The 22752-nt window shown below is 33.1% G+C and overlaps 1 long non-coding RNA gene across 1 annotated transcript in view; it reads right to left on the bottom strand.

Annotated features, from left to right (window-relative positions):
• Positions 1 to 1871: 1871 nt before the first annotated feature.
• Positions 1872 to 22752, bottom strand: part of LOC116269175 — a 102893-nt gene continuing 82012 nt past the window's right edge. Inside the window, exons 2-3 of the long non-coding RNA XR_004176591.1 lie at positions 8628 to 8888; positions 1872 to 5853 (exon numbers count right to left, since the gene is read on the bottom strand). This is a non-coding gene — a long non-coding RNA (uncharacterized LOC116269175). The remainder of the gene's footprint in view (positions 5854 to 8627; positions 8889 to 22752) is intronic.

Genomic DNA, 22752 nt, shown 5'->3' on the forward strand with positions numbered 1-22752 from the left:
TATTTCCATATATAGGGATATATATTAATCTACATATAGGGATATATGTGGATATATATGAATATATATGGATATATTTGAATATATATGGGGATATATATGATATATAGGGATATATATGGATATATATGATATATATATATATATCACATTTTGTTATTCACTCATTGATTAATTGATGGGCATTTGGGCTGGTTCCATATTTTTGCAGTTGTGAATTGTGCTGCTATAAACATGCATATGCAAGTATCCTTTTCATATAATGACTTCTTTTCTTCTGAGTGGATACCTAGTAGTGGGATTGCTGGATCAAATGGTAGATCTACTTTTAATTCTCTAAGGAATCTCCACACTGTTTTCCTTAGCGGTTGTACTAGTTTACATTCCCACCAACAGTGTAAAACTGTTCCCTTTTTACCACATTCATGCCAATATCTTTTTTTTTTTTTATTTTTTGAACATGGCCATTCTTGCAGGAGTAGGGTGGTATCTCATTGTGGTTTTGATTTGCATTTCCCTGATAATTAGTGACGTTGAGCATTTTTCCAAATACTTGTTGGCCATTTGTATATCTTCTTTTGAGAATTGTCTATTCATGTCTTTAGCCCGCTTTTTGGTGGAATTGTTTAATTTTTTCCTGATGATTTGTTTGAGTTCTTTGTAGATTCTGGATGTTAGTCCTTTGTTGGATGTACAGATTGTGAAGATTTTCTCCCACTCTGTGTGTTGTCTGTTAACTCTGGTTATTATTTATTTTTCTGTGTAGAATTTTTTTAGTTTTATTAAGTCTCATCTATTTATCTTTGTTTTTGTTACATTTGCTTTTGGGTTCTTGGTCATGAAGTCTTTCCTTAAACCAATATCTAGAAGGGCTTTTCTGATGTTATCTTCTAAACTTTTTATAGTTTCAGGTCTTAGATTTAAGTATTTGATCCATCTTTAGTTGATTTTTGTATAAGGTGGGAGATGAAGATCCAGTTTAATTCTTCTACATGTTCCTTGCCAATTACTCTAGCACCATTTGTTGAGTAAGGCGTCCTTTACCCACTTTATGTTTTTATTTGCTTTGTTTAAGATCAGTTGACTCTAAGTATTTGGTTTTATTTCTAGGTTTCTCTATTCTGTTTCGTTGGTCTATGTGCCAATTTTTATAGCAGTGTCGTGCTATTTTGGTGGCCAGAAAGATATAGAAGCTCTAAACAGGCCAATAACAAGCAGGGAGATGGAAACGGTAGTAAAAAAAAGAAAAAACAAAAAAAGCCAACAAAGAAAAGTTCAGGACCAGATGGATTCACAGCTGAATTCTATCAGACATTCAAAGAAGAGTTGGAACCAATACTATTGACACTATTCCAAAAGATAGAGAAAGATAGAATCCTCCCCAACTCATTGTGTAAAGCTAGTATCCCCCTAATACCAAAACCAGGGTAAGATATAACAAAAAAAGAAATGTACAGACCAATATCACTGATGAACATAGATGCAAACATCCTCAACAAAATACTTGTCAACAGAATCCAACAGCATATCAGAAGGATAATCTACCATAATCAAGTGGGTTTTATACAAGGGAGACCAGAATGGTTTAACACATGCAAGTCAAAAAATGTCATACACCATGTAAACAGAATTAAAATTAAAAAGATCCCATAATTATCTCAATAGATGCAGAAAGAGCATTTGACAAAATCTAGCATCCCTTTATGATTAAAGCCCTCAGCAAAATCAGCATATAAGGGACATACCTTAAAGTAATAAAAGCCATCTACGACAAACCCACAGCCAACATTTTACTGAACAAGGAAAAGTTGAAAGTATTCTCCCTGAGAACTAGAACAAGACAGGGATGCCCACTTTCAGCACCTCTGTTCAACATAGCACTGGAAGTCCTAGCCAAAGCAATCAGACAAGAGAAAGAATAAAGGGCATTCAAATCAGTAAAAGGGAAGTCAAACTGTTGCTGTTTGCTGGTGATATGATCAGGACCTAGAAAATGCTAAAAACTCATCCAGAAAGCTCCTAGAACTGGTAAATGAATTCAGCAAAGGAGTTTCAAGATACAAAATTAAGGCCAATCTAACACAAGGATGTGAAAATCCTAATTGTGTATGTAACAAATAACAGAGCTGCAAAATATGGGAATTGAAATCTGGTAGAACTGAAATGATAAATAGACAAATGCACAGTTATAATTGGAGAGTTTACTTCAACACCCTTTCTCAACAGTTGAAAGAATGCAGAAAAGCAGCAAGGATATAGAAAAACTCAACACTGAAGCAACAGGGTATAATCAACATTTATGCCCCAAAAAATAGAATATGCACTTCCCCCCAACCTAGCATAAGCCATATACCAAGATAGGCTATATTGTGGGTCATAAAACAAACCAAGCAAATTTAAAATCATATAGAATATGTTCTCTGACTATAATGGGATCAAATGATACTGATACAGAAATCAATAGCAGAAAGATAACAGAAAAATTTTCAAACATTTGGAAACTAAACGACTAATTTCTTAGCAATGCATTGTCAAAGAACAACTCTTAATGGATAATTTAAAATGCACTGAATAAAATGAACATGAAAATAAAATACATCAAAATTTGTGGGTAGAAGTTATAGTGATGCTTGCTGGAGGGAAATTGTAGTAGTAAATAATTAAATTAGTAAATAGGAAATGTCTTGAGTGACTTAGTTATCTAAGTGCCCACTTCAAGAATCTGGAAATAGAATAGAAAAATAAACCCAAGGCAAGCAAAAGAAGGTAAAGAATAACAATAAGAGTAGATACCAATATAATGTAAAACAGAAAAAAAAGCACAATAATAAAAATGAAGCTTGTTCTTTGAAAAGATTAATAAAATTGACAAATTTCTATGAAGACTGACAAAGAAAACAGAAAGAAGACACATATTGGTAATGTCAGGAACAAAGCAAGGGATATCACCATGGTCCCTGTTGATAGTAAAAATATAATGAGGGAATATTATCAGTATAAGGATAAAAAGAAAATTCTACACACAGAAATTGATCACTTTACATAAAATTGACAAATTCTTCAAAAAGTCTAAACTACCATAACTCATCCAATATAAAATTTATCCAAAATAAAATGTATCCAAAATAAAATTTTTAGTGGCTATATAACTACTAAGGATATTAAATTGTTATTTAAACTCTCAGAAAGTAAATCTCCTGCCCCAGATGGTTTCAATGGACAATTAATTCTACCAATTGTTTATAGAAGAATTAACATTAATTCTACACAATCTTTTCAGAAAATAGGGATGGAGGGAATGTTTCACGATTTATCCTATGTACCTCGTATTGACACTGATACTAAAACCAGACTAAGTCAGCACACACACAAAAAGGAAATTACAGACCAATGTCCCTCATGTATACAGTTGCAAAAATTCTTGACAAATTTTATAGAAGTCAGCAATGTGGAAAAATAACTGTACATTATTAACCAAGAATATTTATTTCCAGATATGCAAGACTGATTCAATGTTCAAAAATCAATCAATGTAATCCACTATATTAACAAGCTAAAAAGGAAGTCACATGGTCATATCAATCACATAGGAAAAGGTTTTGGCATGATTCACTTTCATTCATAAAAAAAATTCAGAGACTAGAAATGGAAGATAAGTTTGTCGATTTGAGAAAGAGAATCTATAAAACCTATAGTCTAAATTATATTAAAAGGTGAAATATTGAATGCTTACCCCCTAAGCTTAGAAATAATATAAGAATGTCAATCCTCACTACTACTAGTCCACACAGTACTGACATTTCTAGCAAGCATAGTAGGACAATAAAATGAGAGTTTAAAAAATTACTGCTTGGAGAGAATTAATTAAAACTGCTTCAATTTTAAGATGACATGATGTTCCACAAAGAAAATCACAAGGAATGTAAAATTAATAAGAGGGTTCAGCAAGGTGGCTATACATAACATATGAAATTATATTTCTATATACTAGCAATGAATACATGAAAACAGAAATTAAAAATCGAGTTTTATGTATAGTCATTCATAACTAACGAAATGCAAGGGTTTTAATCTAACAAAACAATTACAAGGCTTGAATGCTGAAAACTATAAAACAGTTGGAAAAAAATCAAATAAATTCTAAATAAGTGGAGAAATATTCTATATTCATGGATTGGAAGATTCAGCATAGCAAGGATGTCAGTTTTCTCCAAAATAACATATATTTGATATTGAAAAGCTAAGGAACTAAAATAGTTAAAACAAATTCTGGGGGAAAAAAGTAGGAGGAACCGTTTTACCTGATTTTAAGTCTTATCATCACCACAGTAATCAAGACTCTAAGGTATTGGCAGAGGGATAGAAACAGTCAATTGAATAGAATAGGGAATTCTCAGAAATAGTGCCACAAAAGTACAACCAACAGATTTGTGACAAAGGTGCAAAATCAATTTAAAAGATTGAAACTGGCTCAATTGTCCCACAGGACTGATATTTATCGTTTCTTATGAATAAACATATAAATAGACCCTTCCAGTCTAAAAAATTGAAAAAGTTAAATTTATCTTAGCTGAGTTCTTTTGTCAGGAAAATCAACCATCAGGCCTCCCATCTGGTAGTATCAAGGAACTTAAACAAATACATTTCTTTCCAGGTCACTGCATCTGTACCATGAGATGCCAGATCTCTCAACTATCATGATTGCCTAACCAACCACCTGCTTCCTGTTGACCAACTCTTCTCCTTAACTCTCTCTAATTTCTGTTTTCCCATACATGGTTACATTTCTTCCGTACTATATAATAACCCCCAATTTTACTCAGTCAGGGAGATGGATTTGAGACTGATTTGTCATCTTCTCTGCTGCAATGTTGTCTTGTGATTAGGCTTCTGTCTGGTAGGCAACAGGATCTAGACCAAACCCTTAGTTTTTTGGTAACAGGATCAAGGATAGTGTTTTTAACAAATGGTGCTGGAGCAACTGAATAGCCATAGACAACAGCAACAAAACCAAACAAAAAACCCCCAAATTTTGATTTAGGTTTCACACTTTGTGCAAATATCAACTCAAAATAGATCATAGTCTTCAATGTAAAACAAAACTAAAACAACTTTATAAGATAACATAAGAAAAAATATTTGAGACATAGGGCTTGGTGAAGAATCCTTTAAAATGATATCAAAGTACAATTCTTTAAAAATATTGCTAAATTGAACTTCATTTATATTAAAACTTTTGTTCCATGAAAAACCCTGTTAAAAGTCAAACTACAGATTTGGAGCAAATATTTTTAAAACTATATATCTAACAAAGAATTCATATAAGAATATACAAATAATTATCAAAACTCAACTGTGAAACCAAACTATTTAATTCTAAAATGTGTAAAGGATATAAAAAGACATTTCACAGAAGTGAATATGTGGATTGAAAACAAGCATAGGAAAAGATGTTCAACATTGCTAGCCATTAAGACCAGGATGGAATATCACTACATACTTACTAGCATGGATAAAATAAAAGTGATGTTTAAATATTATAAATATAGTGATTTAATTTAAATATATTTAGTAAATTTATGTTATTGAATAATAGTAACTATAAAAATAGTAATAACCAAAGGATGCAGAGAATCTGGGTCTCTCACACATTGCTAGCAGAAATGTAAAATGGTACAGTCTGTATAGAAAACTACTTTGGCAATTTCTTTTAAAAAAACTAAACACACACTTACCATGCGTACTATTCCTTGGGCATTCATGGCAGAGAAATGCAGATCTATGCCCTAAATGTTCCCATGATTTCTTATAGCAGTTTTGGGGGAACTTTTCCTCGGAAATTAGAGCCTAACACTGGAAACAGCCAAAATATCCCTTAACAAATGATGGTTAAACAAACTGCAGTACATTCATACTGTAAAATACTACTCAATAATACAAAGAAGAAACTATTGATACACTCAGCACTTTGGATATATCTCCAGCATGTCTGCTGAGTTTAAAAACAACAAAAAAGCTAATCTCAGAAAGTCACATACAGTATGATTTCATTCATAAATCGCTCATGAAATGTCAATATTATAGAATTAGAAAATATTTGATTTGTTTTCAGGGGTTAGGTATGGTGGGTAGGGGTGTGACTGTAAAGATGTAGCATGATGGAGATCTTTTAGGTGATAGAGTAATTTTGTCTCTACATGACTGTAGTGGTTACATAAGTCTACCTATGTGAATGAATGGTATAGAACTATATATATACAGTGTACCAATGTTAAGTTCCTGGTTTTGATATTATTATACTATAGTTATGTAAGATATAACTGTTATGGAAAATTCAGTGAAGAGTACAGGGGACCTCCCTCTGTACTATCTTTGTAATTATTTTTTATCTATAATTATACCAAAATTAAAATATTTATACAAAAAATGTTAGCATAATGTACTCATTTATTTTCACCTGGAAAAAATTAACAATTTGTCCTGGGGATTATACCACACTACCTAATTCTTTTTATGGCTGTGTATTATATCAGTTTTTATTTGGTCCAGAATCCTTTGGTATTTTGTGGGTTTTTTTCTGACTTTTTGGTATACTAAACATTGTTGTAATAAATGTAGTTTACAGAACGGATATCAGCAAGTGCTTATCACAGTACATTCATAATAGGTGGCTACAGTGGTCATCTATTCCAAAAGAGTGGGCATACAATTTGATGAATCAGTTCCATTATAGTACTGGCTACAAACGTTCTATGTTTTGTGCTTATCTGTATGATAAATTTCTAAGAGTGAAATTACTGGATAAATCTATTTTTATTATAGCAAACTTTAAATTAGTTTTAATAATAGAAACAGTATTTCCTTATTTTATTTTATTTCTATAAAATTCCTTAAGAATATTTATTATTTATTTTAATGTAAATTTTGGAATCAACTTTGCTAACTGCAAAGTTCACACTGACATATTATTAGATATATGTTATATATGTTAAAAGTATAGATTAAAATAGGGATAAAGAGTATCTTTCTGATACTATATTGTCTCAAGATCACACTGTGAGTATAATTATTCAGGTCTTCTTAGCTATTCCTTAATTTTTTACATAGACTTAAAACATTTCTAGTTAAATTATTTTTATTTTTGAGGCTTTTGTAAACTGGATTTGTTCTTCAAAGGTGTTTTCTAATAGTACTGAAATTTTTAAATAAGTAGTTTATTATTTGTGTATTTTAAAAGTTATCTGCAGAACATGGCCTGATTTACTAGGTGTCTACAAATTTTTTGGTTTTCATCTTGAATATACAGAAAACATCTCTTAGGCACAGTGCATGTGTGTGTGTGTATGCACATGCACACACACACACACACACACACACAGCACCTTGGAGTTAGGTATTCTATGTGATTAAGTTCTGACTAACAAATATAGGCAGAAGTGTTATGACACATTTTCAGGCCTTCACCAGGAAAACTACTTGTATAGTCCTACACATTCGCTCTCTACCACCCCAGTGTGGAGAGTTGCAGGAGATAGGTCAGTGTGGTGGGAGAAACTATAGGGAAAATGAGCAGGCAGATTACTGATATCAAAGCAAATTATACTAATAAGGTATGAACATGGAATCATCCTTGCATTCCTAGTACAAACCCCACTTGTTTTGGTATATCAATATGTGATATGCTAACCAATTAAATTCACAAATATGTTTTTTTAAACAATTATGTTCCTAAATTAAACTGGTTTTTTTTTTGAAGCTTTTATATGAATAATATATGGCTTCATAAAATAAATTTGGAAGCTTTCATTTCTACTCCATGGTGTGTGTGTGTGTGTGTATGAGATTTATTATGAGGAAATGGCTCACAGTATTGTGGAGGCTGAGAAGTCCCACAATATACTGCCTGCATGCAAGCTGGAGACCCAGGAAAGCCAGTGGTGTAATTTCAGTCCAAGTCCTAAGGACTGAGAACCGAGGGAACTAATAGTGTAAAATCCAGTGCAAAGGCAGAAGAGTGATATTCCAGCTCAACTATGCAGGCAGGAAGCAAAAAGGAGTTAGTTCTTCCTTCTTCTACATTTTGGTTCTGTTCAAACCCTTAATAGATTGGATGATTGATTTCTCATGCACATTGGAGATGGCAGTCTATCATTGAGCCCACCAATTAAAATGCTAATCTCATCTGGGCACATGTTGTCAGGCACATCCAGAGATAATGTTTATATACACATTCCATAGAGCAGTCAAATTGACACATAAAAATCATCATAGTTTTGAATGGTACAAATGGCAATGAATAATTTGTATCCTGTAGATATTGTGAATCCCCCCAGTCTCATCCGGGCTAACACTTCTAAAAGGGATACATCACTTACAAATTTCTCACCTTTTTAAAAATATTAAGCATATATAATTTTTTATATCTTGAAATGTTTAGAAATTCAAGTTTCATAAAAATATCAGTACCTCCAACTTGTAAACTTATTTTCCTTTTCCTAGATCCAACAAAAACATCAAAGAAGAGTTCAATAGGTAATTTCAGAAATTATTTATGTTTCAAGTTAACCAACCCTAAATTTCAATTATTTTAAAAATAACCTATGATTTGGCTCTGTGTCTCCACTCACCTCTCATATGGAATTGTAATTCCCAATGTTGGGGGAGAAACTTGGTAGGGGGTGATTACATCATAGGGGTGAGTTTCCCTCTTGCTGTTGTGATAGTGAGTGATTTCTCACGAGATCTGTTTGTTTAAAAGTATGTAGCACTTCTACATTTGCTCTCTTTTCCCCTTGCTTCAGTCATGTAGGACATGATGGCTTCCCCTTCACCTCCTGCCACAGTTGTATATTTCATGAGGCCTCCCCCAGCCACGCTTCCTGTACAGCCTGTGGAACAAAAGATAAATCAATTAAACCTTTTTTATTTATAAATTATACAGTCTCAGTTAGTTCTTAAAAGCAATGTGAGAATGAACTAATAGAGATAATTGGTACCAGAAAAATGGGGCATTGCTATAAGGACACCTAAAAATGTGAAAGCAGGCTTAGAATTGGATAATGGGCAGAGGTTGGAACAGTTTGGAGGGCTCAGGAGAAGACAGGAAGATTGGCAATAGTTTGAAACTTCCTAGATACTTATAAGATAGTTGTAACCAAAATGCTGATAGTGATATGGTCAGTGAAGTCCAGACTGGTCTCAGATGGAGATTAGGAACCTATTAAAAACTGAAGTAAAAGTCACTCTTGCTGTGCTTTAGCAAAGAGGCTGGTGGCATTGTGCCATGGCTCTAGAGATTTGTGGAACTTTGAACTTCAGAGAGATGACTTAGGGTATCTGGTAGTGGAAAAATTTCCAAGCAGGAAAGCACTCAAGATGCAGCCTTGCTGCTTCTAACAGTGTAGGCTGTTACGACTTCATAAATAAATGGTCTGAAATTGAAATTTATATTTAAAAGGGAAACAGAGCATAAAAGTTTGGTAAATTTGCAGGCCAACCATGTGGTAGGAAAGAAAAACCCATTTTTTTCTGGTGAGAAATTTAAGACTGCAGAAATTTTACATAAATAAAGAAAAGCCACTTGTTAATAGCCAAGACTATAGGGGAAAATGCCTCAAAGTCATTTCAGAGACCTCATGGCAGCCTCTCCCATCATGGGCCTGAAGGGCATGGGGGAAAACTGTTTTTGTGGGCCAGGTCCAGGGTCTCGCTGCTCCGCACAGCCTTGGGACTTGGCATCCTGCATCCCAGCTGCTCCAGCTCCAGCCATGGGTAAAAAGACCTCAGATATGTCTCAGGCTACTGCTCCAGAGGCTGCAAGTCATAAGAAGACTTGGTAGTTTCCATGTGGTTTTAAGTATGTGGGTGTGCAGAGAGCAAGAATTGAGACTTGGGAGCCTCCACCCAGATTGCAGAGGATGTATGGAAATACCTGGGTGTCTAGGCAGAAGTCTGCTCCAGGGGTGAAGCCCTCATGGGGAACCTCTACTGTGGAAGTGCAAAGGGAAAATGTGAAGTTGGAACCCCCTCACAGAGTCCCCAATAGAGTACTGCCTAGTGGAGCTGTAGAGTCAATTTCTCCCATTTGAAATGGAAGTATTTACCCAATGCCTACATCCCCATTTTATCTTGGAAGTAACTAGCTTGTTTTCGATTTTACAGTCTCATTGGTGGAAGGGACTTACCTTGTCTCAGATGAGACTTTGGACTTGGACTTTTGAGTTAATGCTGGAATGAGTTAAGAATTTGGGGGACTGTTGGAAAGGCATGATTGTGTTTTGAAATATGAGAAGGACATAAAATTTGAGAGGGGCCAGGGGCAAAATGATATGGTTTGGCTCTGGGTCCCCATTCAAATCTCATCCCAAATTGTAATTCCCAAAGTTGGAGGAGGGTTCTGGTGGGAGGTGATTGGATTATGGAGGTGGATTTCTCCCTTTCTGTTCTTGTGATTATGAGTGAGTTCGCATGAGATCTTTTGGTTTAAACGTGTGTAGCATTTCCCCCTTCACGTTCTCTTTCTCTCTTCCCCCCAGGTGAAGATGTGCCTGCTTCTCCTTTGCCCTTCTGCCATGATTGTAAATTTCCTGAGGTCTCCCCACTCATGTTTCCGGTACAGACTGTGGAACTGTGAGTGAATGAAACCTCCGTTCTTTATAAATTACCCAGTCTTAGGTAGTTCTTTATAGCAGTGTGAGAATGGACTAATATAAATATATACTTCTAATACATTTAGGTATAATTCTAAATAATTGTTTTAAATTTTTTTAAATATTTTCTATTTTTCTTTTCTACTTGAACTAGTGATGTCAAAATTTACTACATTTCCAGGAATAATTACGTGTCATTTAAATTATTCTCTAATTTGAAATATTTAAGTATTGTAGAAATGGTGGAAAAATTACTCTTTTGACAGGCAGACATTTCTGACACTTCTCAAATCATTTAAGAAATTGACTTTCAATTGACTTAGATATAAGACTGGTTCTAAATAAATGAAAAAAAAATGGTATAGTGGATTCATTACTTAAGGCATTTGGAGCCTGTGAATTTGAAAATGTCAAAACATATCTAAAAATAATCTTACGCTATAGCAAAGACTAGATGACCCTAATTGTTTATTCGAAGGAAAAAATTACTAGAAAATGAGTTTTGAACATCAGACTAGTTCGATCATACCTAAAACTTTGCCTTAGTCTCAAGTATAAGAAATTTATAAGCGTCAATTATTTAGTAAATTAAATGATTGCAGTTTTCATATATCCTTTTCTATATAGTTACATGAATATTTTCTTACTGTTTCAAATTAAGTTCCAGAATTTTAGAAAAGTCTCTTGAGTGTATTTTTTTTCTCATTATCTCCCTCAATTATGACAGATTTTATATTGACTTTCAAAATTGTGACAATTAGGACTGAGAGAAGTGTAAAAACATAGATAGCATTTAAAATTTTAAGCTCCTGTGTCGTGAACTGAAACTCATTTAATATAAGTGTGCCAAACATTCCTCTGTGTGTTTGTTTGTGTGTGCAATGGTTTTACTGTCCTTCAATTGCTATGGGCTTTGAAAATGTATTTTTATAAATATCAAAAAACGAACATTTATTTATGCGTTTTTCATTTGAATTTCATTTGAATTTAGAAAACTGTTGATATTTTAAATAAAATTATAAATATGGTTTTAGAGACATCCAAAATTAAATTTTAAAACACACTACACAAAAAACACCATGGGTGAATGTGATAATGTGATTGCTAACATTATGTATCAATTTGACTGAACTAAGGGATGCCCAGATAGCCGATGGATTTGTCCATTCCAACACCGCTATAAAGAACTAGTTTAGATTAGGTAATTGATGAAGAAAAGTGGTTTAATTGACTCACAGTTCCACAGGCTATACAGGAAGTATGTCTGGAAGGCCTTAGGAAACCTACAGTCATGGCAGAGGGTGAAGGGAAAGCAAGCCCATCTTACCATGGTGAAGCAGGAGAGAAAGAGAGAGAGAGAGAAAGGGAGAAGTGCTACATACTTTCAAACAATCAGATCTCATAAGAACTCCATCATGAGCACAACAAGGAAGAAGTCTGTCCCCATGACTCAGTCATTTCCACCAGGCCCTTCTTCAATACTTGGGGATTACAATATAACATCAGATTTGGGTGTGAACACAGAGCCAAACCAGCAAAACACCATTTCTGAGTGTATCCATGGGGGTGATTTTAGAAGATATTAACATTTGAATCAGTAGTTTGAGTAAAAAACATTGCCTTGATTAGTGTGAACAAGCATCAGTCAATCTGCTGAGGGCATAAAATAGAATAAAATGATGGAAGAAGGTTTAATTCACTTTCTCTATTTGAGTAAGGGCATCCATCTTCTCCTGCCCACAGACTTGAACTAGGACATACACCATTGGCTTCCTTAATTCTCAAGCCTTTGAGCATGAACTAGAATTATACCACTGGTTTCTCTGGGCTTCCAGGTTATAGACAATAGATGAAGGAACTTTTTGGCCTCCATAATCATGTGAGCCAATTCCTGATAATAAATATATTTTTATCTCTTGATAGATAGATGATAGATAGATAGATAGATAACCTGTTGATTCCTTTTCTCTGGAGAACCATGATGAATTCAGTGAGAATATTAAGAAATCCTTTATCAAGTTAATATTTTGAAAATAATTCTGCCTATTATTGAAATATAACAATTTTAAACAAATGCTTCCATGCATTACAAATTTTATTCAAATGTTTACATCCTATCTTGTCTCTTTGAAGGCATAGATACAGATATAAAGGCACAGGGATAGGTAAGTAGATGGATATAGATGTATAAATATATTTGTGTATATTATTATTATATACACAAATTTGACTTCTCTAAGATTTTATAAACATTAAGTACCTAGACATTTTACATGGTTTCCAGAACACTAAGTTTATCCAAAATATAAGTGCTTTTCCAGACAAGATGTATTATTTAAAGACTTCTAATTTCTTGTAGCATGAGGATAAAATAATAAAAATTTTAAATGCATTGCTACCTTGTTTTCTCTTGGACATCATAAGCATTATGTCATTTTCTCATTTATCAGGATAAAAAGAATTATTAATTCCAAGCTAAATTAGAATTTCATAGATAAAAGCATAATTCTTTTCATAATTCAATTTCTCACTTTCTCTTTTTTATGACATTTATTCTTACTTTAGAATGACTAAGATGATCTTTATTACATTGCTTTTTAAAAGTCTTTGGTAAACAGGCACCTGAGGTTACCTCATATTTTCCTTTGTGTAATGGATCAGCTTAAATCAGCCTGGAGGTTAATTCATCATTTTTAAGTTATACTGTAAAACTAATTAACTCATATAGCTCAATACTGCCAGGATATCTTAAAATATTTATTTCTAATTCCCACTTGGTTTTCTAGATCCATTGTTTTATAATATTTTATATTATTTTCAATTAATATCTCTATAAAATCCCCTTGAGAAAAACATACATCATTCTACATTATTTCTGAATATTATTTTTTGAGTGGGTTTCTTCAGTCTAATTGTAGTTTATTACTCATTTCCTTTCCTTTATGTTATAGTATTTTTCTCAACTTCTGAAAATATTCTTCACTTGAATTTATCCCTGAATAGTTACACGTAGATATCTTTGTTCCTTTGAAAATTTTTTCTGTTTTAGTAAACATAATATTAGTTATTAAGATGTGCTACATTTCTTTGACTCCTATTATCCATTCTTTATCTTGTTAACAATTAAGAGAAGAGGTATTGGTGTTTTTTATATATGCAACTACAATCATTCTAACATTTACAAAACATTGATTGGGAACAAGATATATAGTTCCTTTTTTTCTTTTGCATTAAAATATGTGGGTTTTGCTTTTTAAAGGATTTTTAAAATATTAATTGATTCATAAGAAATATTTGTAACATTTTATTAGTTTAATACTTTTAAGTCCTTGTTTGGAGTTAATGTAAGTATTTTTGTGTGTATGTGTGTGTCTGTGTGTGTGTATCTGAGAGAGATAGAAGATAGAAAGAGATATTCTATGTGTCTCTACTTTTGTTTTTAGTTTTCTTTTGCTACATTCTAGCTTTGTTATGTTATAGTCAGAATAGTGTCTACACTGTGATTTATTGGAATTTTGGATTGTCTAAAAATGAGATAATTTTTAAAGTGATACACTTACATAAGTTCAAAGAAAGGACAAAACAGAAGTTATAGAGACTGTTATGAAAACATGGGATACAACTAGAACACTGCAGAGGAAAATTCTGCTTTAAATATTTTCATTTCTAAAAACAAAAAATGAATACAAATTAATTACATACTTAATTCAACAAAATAGTTTTTAAAAAGACAACCAAATGAACATAAGAAAATTTGATGAAAGTAATTACTAAAGAGAAATACAGACATTAAACATTAGAAAATAATAAAAAGTATACAAATAATAAATAAAACCAAATGTTGTCTATTGGCAATAAAAGCAAACCATAAGACTAAAAAAAAACCATTAGTTCACCTAATCAAAAGAACACAAAAAGCAAAAATATGCAAAATGAAAAGAAGCAACATTTCAATTTGATAGGAAAAGAACATTCTTAAATGTACTCATTCTTCATTCAGGGTGAATATGAGATGACAGTCTGCTGAAAAGAAACACGATATTCTATAATTATCCAGAACATCAAATAAGGTATCTTCTAAAACTCAGTTACATCACATGTTCTGCAGTGTTTACTTGTATTCATGGCTTAAGGCAATATACAAAGTTGAGACTACAGAGAGAGTCTCGTGAAACATAATAAAGTGTGGGTCACATAATGCTAAAGTAAAAAAAGTATTAATTTTCTTAAATGTGTAAGAGTCATGTGATTCAGCTGGGATATATGAAGGAAACAATGAACTTAATTATGGGCAGCACTAACTTCCTCACACTTTATCTAGGTAGGCTCAGTCCTGGAAGCTGTCTGATGTCTTGAATTTATAATTGCCTTGAATAGGAAAAAACAGATTTATTTCATTTAAAAATTAAAAAGGAGAAAACACCACTCTATGACTAAGAACAGGGCTCAGCCTGATCTTAACCTGTGTTCCAGAAACCTCGTGGTTTCGGAAACAAAGAGCTAGGGTGTTGTCAGTGCTTCTGTGAATATGACATTGCTGTAAATCATATGACATTAAATACTCCAGAACCAAATGCTCAAGCCATCTAGAAGTCCACATAATCTAAACAAACTTAGACTGAACACAATTATGGTTTCTATTTTTTATCTATTGTACTACTATGTTGGAGTTGAGTAACTACAATAAAGACTATGTTGGCAAAACTGATTGGCGCTTTACAGAAAGTTTGCCGACCCTTGACTGATGAGACTAACTGGGCCACTCTTGCTCCTTGCCTATTTTTAATTCATTATCCTCCCTCATCGTTGCCAGTAAGCTACAGGAGGGGTAAGAAAAGTAAGATGGGCAGAGAAAGCACATGTTACAATTTTGAAGGAATTTCATGATTTTTAATTTTTGTACTCGAATGGACATAAAAATTACTGAAGTGAGAATGTTTGAGGTTAAAGAGGAATAAAACTTTCTATTTACTGACTGCTATAAACTGAATGTTTGCATCTCTACAAATTCATATGTTGAAGCCCTAACCCACAGTGAGACTGAATTTGGAGACATGTCCTCTAAGGAAGTAATTAAAGTTAAATGAAGTCATAAGAGTGTGATCTTAATCCAGTAGGATAAGTGTCTTCATAAGAAGAGACACCAGAGAAAGCATTCTTTTTCTTTTTTTCTAACTCTTTCTCTTCTCCTGCCACCCCTACTTCTACCCTCAGCTGCACACCCACTTGTTACAGGACTGCCAGTTTTCTATGCCCACTGCACAGCCACAGACCAACACACTGACAGCAGGGTTGCAGCAGAGAAAGGGTTTAATAATCACAACTCACCCAATGAGGAAATGAGAAGAATTCTCAAGCCTCAAATCCATTTTGTCAAGGGCTGTGGGCAAGGGTTTTCAAGGGGGTTTGTGGAGAGTGAGGGGCTGGAAAATTTGAGGTCATCAATTGGTCAGGATAAGGGACATGAAATCATCAAGATGCAGCAACTGCATTTCTTCATGAGTCAGCTTCTTACTGGGCCCGCCAGACCAGCTGGCATCTGTAGTTTTCTTACTATGAAGAACTTAGGAAAGAAGCTCCAATAGAAAGCTTATCATTTCACAATGTCTTAGACTTTATAGAATAGAAAATGAAAAGAGTCTTGTGACAAGGGCCACATTACACTGGAGTAGTGACTCTACAAGTAAGTGAGCCAAAAGGCAAGTTGGCATAATGATTGCTGCTGTGATTAGCTGGATTTTTTTTTCTTAATCGATTTTATAAAATCCTGAGGTGAGGTGGTTTCATACTGAGGTAAGAACATGTGAAGATAAGTGAAAAGGAAGCCAACTGCAAGCCAAGAAATGAGCCCTCTCCAGAAACCAAATTGGTTTGATGTTGAACTTTCAGTCTCCAGAATTGTGAGAAAATAAAATTTCTGTTGTTTAGACCACTCAGTCTATGTTATTTTGTTATGGAAACCTGAGTAGACTAAGACACAAGTGAAAAGTTAAGAGATAAGCTATAGGCTTCTCAAATTTAAACCCAGAGAAAAAGGAAAAATTAGCTTCAGCACAGTTTTAAAAGGTCAGTTTTGGGGGAGGCAGAATAAAGTGGTTTTCTAGTTGGAACTCACCATGGGTTACATTTTGGACATTTGCACAAAGCATTCTCATCACTGTGACACATTTTAAAAGTAATTTTGAACACAAGATAGATGTTTCCTTTGATGATTACCTGGTTTTGTTTCTTCTTCCTTTTTTTCTTTTGTTTTAGTTTCTAATGTCATTATAGTTGTTTCTATATACTAGGGAAAATGCCTTAATTTACTTATTAATGTAAATTTGTGACTTGTATATAAATGTTGTAAAATTTACTACACATTCCCATTATCCTTGTTCAGTTTTGTAATAAAAACTTACTCCTCTTATGAAGGACTTCTCTTTTCTCTAACTACCCCCCTCATCCACATCACAAATTATCAGTAATATTTTATAGAAATAGTAAAACAAAATATATAACACAGACTCACAAACACATATATATGCATATACATAATTCTGAAAAGAAATTACCAAAGTTAATCTCCCCTAAAATTATTATTTAAAGTTATATGACTTGAAAAAATTAAAATAACATGACAAGAAAAATTTTTCTTTATTATAATCTACTTCTAACTGGGGAAAAAAGTCTTGAATTTTTTTACAAAAATATTTGCTTTTGGGAGATGCTTCTTTTCACCCTTATTATTCTCTTGACTCCAATTAAAAGGAAATTTTACTTTAGTCCTTTGGAAAATCTGGCTAGCTATGTTAAGAATCTCACATCTGCTTATAAATGACTTTTGTCATTTTTTTACTTTTTAAAATTCAAATATGTTACATATATTTTATTATGGAAATATTTTAAGTAGTTTGGAAATGAACTGCCACATGGAATTCAGAACAAAGAAACTTCTATTGCCTTTTCTTTTTTAAGTACTACAACCACATTTTCTCCAAGTGCAATTTTTGTTTTCTGTTTACCAACAGACCAGTATGAGAAATTGTGGTACCAACATCCTTGCTCTCTCCAGAACAAAAGGTAAGCATACTTACTGGCTGCTGTGAAAGATTCAGGTGTCATAAGCTCAGAGCGCTCATGTAACACAACTGGTGTTTGCATAGACATTACTTGGTACACTCCACAGGGAGATTGGGGCTCAGAAAATCAGTAGGAAAAAATGATATTCTGGCTACTGCTAGTTCTGTAAAAATTAAAATTCTTTATCTCTGACCCAGAAATCATGTCTCTGCTTTCAGCAACCATGAAATTGTGGTAAATTTACTTATTAGATTTCAAGTAGGGTAAAATTTCAGACCTTACACAATTTTTGACAATTTTTATCCTCCAATAAACTAGACTAGCTGTGACGACAGACTCTTAATGTGGCCTGCATTATTGCTGCCTCTTTTTGTTCACACCCTTGTGGAATACCCTCCACTCTATTGAGTATGGGCTGGACTTGTGACTTGCTTCAAACTGATAGAATATGGCAAAAGTATATGATTACATATATAATACATAACATAAGGTTGTATATTCACCTTTTGAGTCTCTTCTTGGCTGGCTTTAAGGTAGCAAGGAACCATATTGAGGAGCCAAAAAATAGCAAGGAATAGCAGTCAATCTCTGAGAGTGAAACATTGAATTTCTCCAACAACCTGAATGAGCCTTGAAGAACATCTTTACCCATCCAAACCTCAGATGAGACTGCGGCCCCAGCCAACCCTCTAATTGCAGTCCTGTGAGATCCTAATCAGAGAACTGAGATAAGCTAGGCCTGGACTCCTGGATCTCAAAAACTGTGATAAAACAAATGCATGTTGCTTTAAGCTGCTAAGCTTGTAGTAATACTGGTATGTAGCAATACATAAATAATATACTATCTTACCCACAGCATGGCCTCAGGGAGGCATTCCAAGGACATGAAACTGAAAGCTGCATGATCTCTTAAGGTCTGGACTCAGAAGTCAAATAACATCCTCCAATTGGTCAAAACAAGCCAGAATGCCAGCTTATGTGCAAGGAGTGAGGAAATAAATTTCAGCTCTTAATGGAAGGAACAGAAAATTACAACTCAAAGGACAGTGGGAGGAACCATTTTAAACATCTTTAAAAACTAACTACCACAATCTTTTCTGTGATCTCAATAATTCACATCCCTACTACATGCAAAATAAACTCCTTCTCGCCTGTCAAGACAAGTCTTGCCAGAAATGGCTTCAGGCTCAAAGTCCATCCATGAGATTCATATTAGACTCCTCAAGTACTATCATTTAAAAAAAAATTAAAAACTAGGGTTTCTGTTTTGTTTTATTCAATTTTTGTGGTTTAAAAATAGTGTAAAAGCAAATGTTCCCTTTTAATATAACAGTAGTTAAATATAATCAAAATGACAAAACCTAGATGAGAGCCCACCCCTAAATGTGGAAAAACCTTATCTCCTATTTCAGCTTTATTCTTTCCCCTTTCTCTTCAAAACTCTCAACTGAGTTTTACTTTGTCTTAAACCTTTCCTCTCAATGTATAATGGCTTTTCCTCTCAATGTATAACACTACTTCACTCTCCTACTTGTTCTTTAGCCAATAAGAGTTTTTAATCCATCTGTCTTAAAAGTGGCAGCAGTGAAGTTAGCAGTAGGGAAATGTAACAGGAGCATATTAGAGGAGAAAGGGATTATATGTTATCATTCTCGTTTGGGAGTATGAATTAACAAAGCATAGATTATTGAAGTTTTTGTTAATATTGTTATCCCTTGTTTCATTTTCTTTTTCTTTAAGTGATATAACTAACATTTTAGGCAGTGGAATTTGTACGTTTTAAATGATGGGCAGGCCTTCTTTACTAAGATATGCTTCCTTTCCACTTTCTAGCTCCCATTCTCACCCACTGATTTTCCTATCGAGAATACAGGAAAAAAAAAAAAAAAAAAAACTTGAAGATAAAGGTTAAATAAGTCTGCTAAGTTACTCTAAAGCACTTGTTGGCAAACTTTTTCTGTGAAGAGCCAGACAGTAAATATTTTAGACTGTGGGCCAAATGTTGTCCACTGCAACTACATAACTCTACCACTGCAACATGAAAGCAGCCATTAATAACATGGAAACAAACGGGCGGGCTGTTTTACAGAAATCGTATGCAGACTGGATTTGATCTGCACACTGTAGTTTATAGACCTCTGACTTAGAGCAGCACCGTCATCTACAAGTATAATGTGATCCTGCATAGCTAACTTTATATTTTATAGTGGCCTCACTTAAAAACTAAACAGAAACAGGTAAAATTAATTTTGAGACTGTTTTCTTTAACCCACTATATCTAAAATATTAACTTTTCAACATGTAATCAATTAATAAAATTGTTATTTTATAGTAATTTTTCTATAAGAGTACTATCTTTTACATGCTTTAAAAATATTTAAACACCATCTTTTAAAAAATCTCTACATTTGTTTTTCTTTCTTTTGTACTAACTTCAAAATGTAGTGTGAGTTTTATACTTATTATAGTACATCTCAATTTGGACCAGCCAAACATCACATGCTCAATTACCACATGTATCTGTTGGCTATCTTATTGGGCAGAACAACCTTAGACTATGAATCAAGTGAAAACAAATTCATATTACCCAAAACCTATGTCGTCTTCTTTTGCCAGTTTAATTTCTCCTATACCTAAATTAGAAGGTTTAAGTAGACACATTATTCAACAATATTAAACAATACTAAAAACCCATAATGTGTGTGTGTGTGTGTATTTTATTTTATTTTATTTTTCCAAAACCATTGTCACTGACCTACAAGGGCATATAGAGAGAGAATATATTATTTATATGAGAATATATTAGTTAAATGATTGTCTTAACTTAGTGATTGGGTACTTTAGTTAGATATCCAAGTTACATGGTCACAAAACAAAATTTGGATTTCTTGTTGAAAATGTAGATTTTCCCTACAGATTATATTATATAGAAGTAAATGTTGGCCTAAAATTTTATAATTAATAAATATTCCATGGTTTTTCTGGAACCCGGGCTAGTTTACACAAAGTTGCCTAGTGAAGATAATATGGATATGCATATAAACTAATTCCTGTAATGACTTGGAAACAAAACTATTCTTTTAACAGTCACACAAACAAAAATGAATAAGAAAAAAGCAGTCCTGGCAAACACAAGTGGCTTTTAGAAATTTTCATCATTTCTCACTCAACAAGCAATTCTCATTTATTTTCCATTTTATCTAATTTATTTTCTCTTTTCTTCTTCCTTGGTTTTATTTTTCCCTTCGTTTTCCCATTATTTCTTACAAACTGAACTCTTTTCTTTATATGACCTCCCTCTCACCACCCCCAGAATTTTATTCTCAACTTTTACTCCCATGATATCTTATTAATAGATTCAGTCTCTCTCTTTTATCCTTACTCCTATTTTCACACGTGGTTCTTGTTCTCCTACTGCCACTGTATTCCTTATCCCTCCATTTATCTCCAACAATGTCCATGACATAAATCATCACTTCAATAGCCACTTTCAGTTTATCCAGCTCAAAATTCTTCAATAAAACTGACTGAAATAGAGTATGAGATCTCATCAATTTGCCATAGGCTGTTAAAAATGAAACAGACCTTAAAAATATTTCCTGCCCTTACAGATTCCTGATACAGTGCAAAGAATTTTTCACTTATGTGATACATTCCAGAATATTTCCAGCGGATGGGTGACTTGCCGTTTTTTATGTCACTCTTCAACAGTTTCAGTGATTTGATGCAATATAAAGCTAAGTGACAAATGTGAAACACCATGGACATTTTAATTGAAAAGTAGAAAGGGACAACAGTAGAGAAAGAAAGACAGAAAAGTAAAGACATACAGATAGGACCTGTGAGAGGAAAAGAAGAATAGAGACATGAACAAATAAACAGACAGAGGAAAATGAGAGGAAAGACACTCAGCAAGAGACAAAGAGAAAAAAAAATGAGAGGAAATACATTAAAATTACATTATTATCTTTGGATGAAATGAATATAGGATAATTTCATTTTCTTGGCTTTATTTTTCACATTTTCTATAAATAAGCATACATTACTTTTATAACTAGTTTAGATACAGTTCTGTAGATAATTTTGTGCTACAATCTAAAAATAATATGTAATTTTAAATATAATTTAATATTAAGACAAAATAATTTTACCCATTCTTATTGTAAAAATATGACATTTATTGACATTCTTGGTCTGAAAGATAGGTTCTGGAATCAAGTGTTTTAATATAAATTTGAGTTTTAATCTCAAAGCTACTTCAATGAAGGTATAATGAAGCTTTTGCATTAAACCTGGACTCTCAAATTTCTAAATGGTCTTATTTTCTAAAAGTATTAGTTTTCACACCATTTCTCTAATAAGTTATCAGTGCCTCTAAATCTTTCCAGTGATGATCAAAATCAAAATTTAAATCTGTTCTTCTGGAAAACTCTGAATCATTATTAAAAGAAAAACAAACTAGAAATTCTTCTTGAAATGAATTAACATCAACGGAAGGTTAATACTAAATTGCGTGAGGAATAAATGAACTCTCAATGTTGTATTCCAGTCATATTTTACTTCCAACATGCTCCCACTGGCCTTCCTGACTTCACAGGCAGTCTTTTTCAGGGCTGTCCTCTTCGGAACAACTGAATTACCTACATCAACTGTTTAGTCATTTGATAAATATTTTGTTAACTTTTGCTGTATACCCAGTATTGCTCTAAAATTTTACTATAAAAAGATAATTTATAAGATCTCTGCCTTTAAGACATGCTATAATAATATCTACAATTTAGTGTGATAAAGCACTTAGCAAAGATAGGGAAGAAAGCTTATATCCAATGTCACCGTGAATCTGGATGAAAATTAATAAATAGTAGGTGTCCAAAAATACATATGTGTCAAATTAATAGATAGTGGAGTATGTAATCAATATATTTAGAATATGTGTAGAATTAATTTCCCTTGTTTTTCACAAACTAAAATGAAATGTTAGCATGAGTTAATTCCTTTGGAAATAACTTTATAATGCTATATGCATAAATAATATTGGGGA

Source organism: Papio anubis, chromosome 10, assembly GCF_008728515.1.
Source record: "Papio anubis isolate 15944 chromosome 10, Panubis1.0, whole genome shotgun sequence".
In the NCBI taxonomy this organism is placed as follows: domain Eukaryota; kingdom Metazoa; phylum Chordata; class Mammalia; order Primates; family Cercopithecidae; genus Papio; species Papio anubis.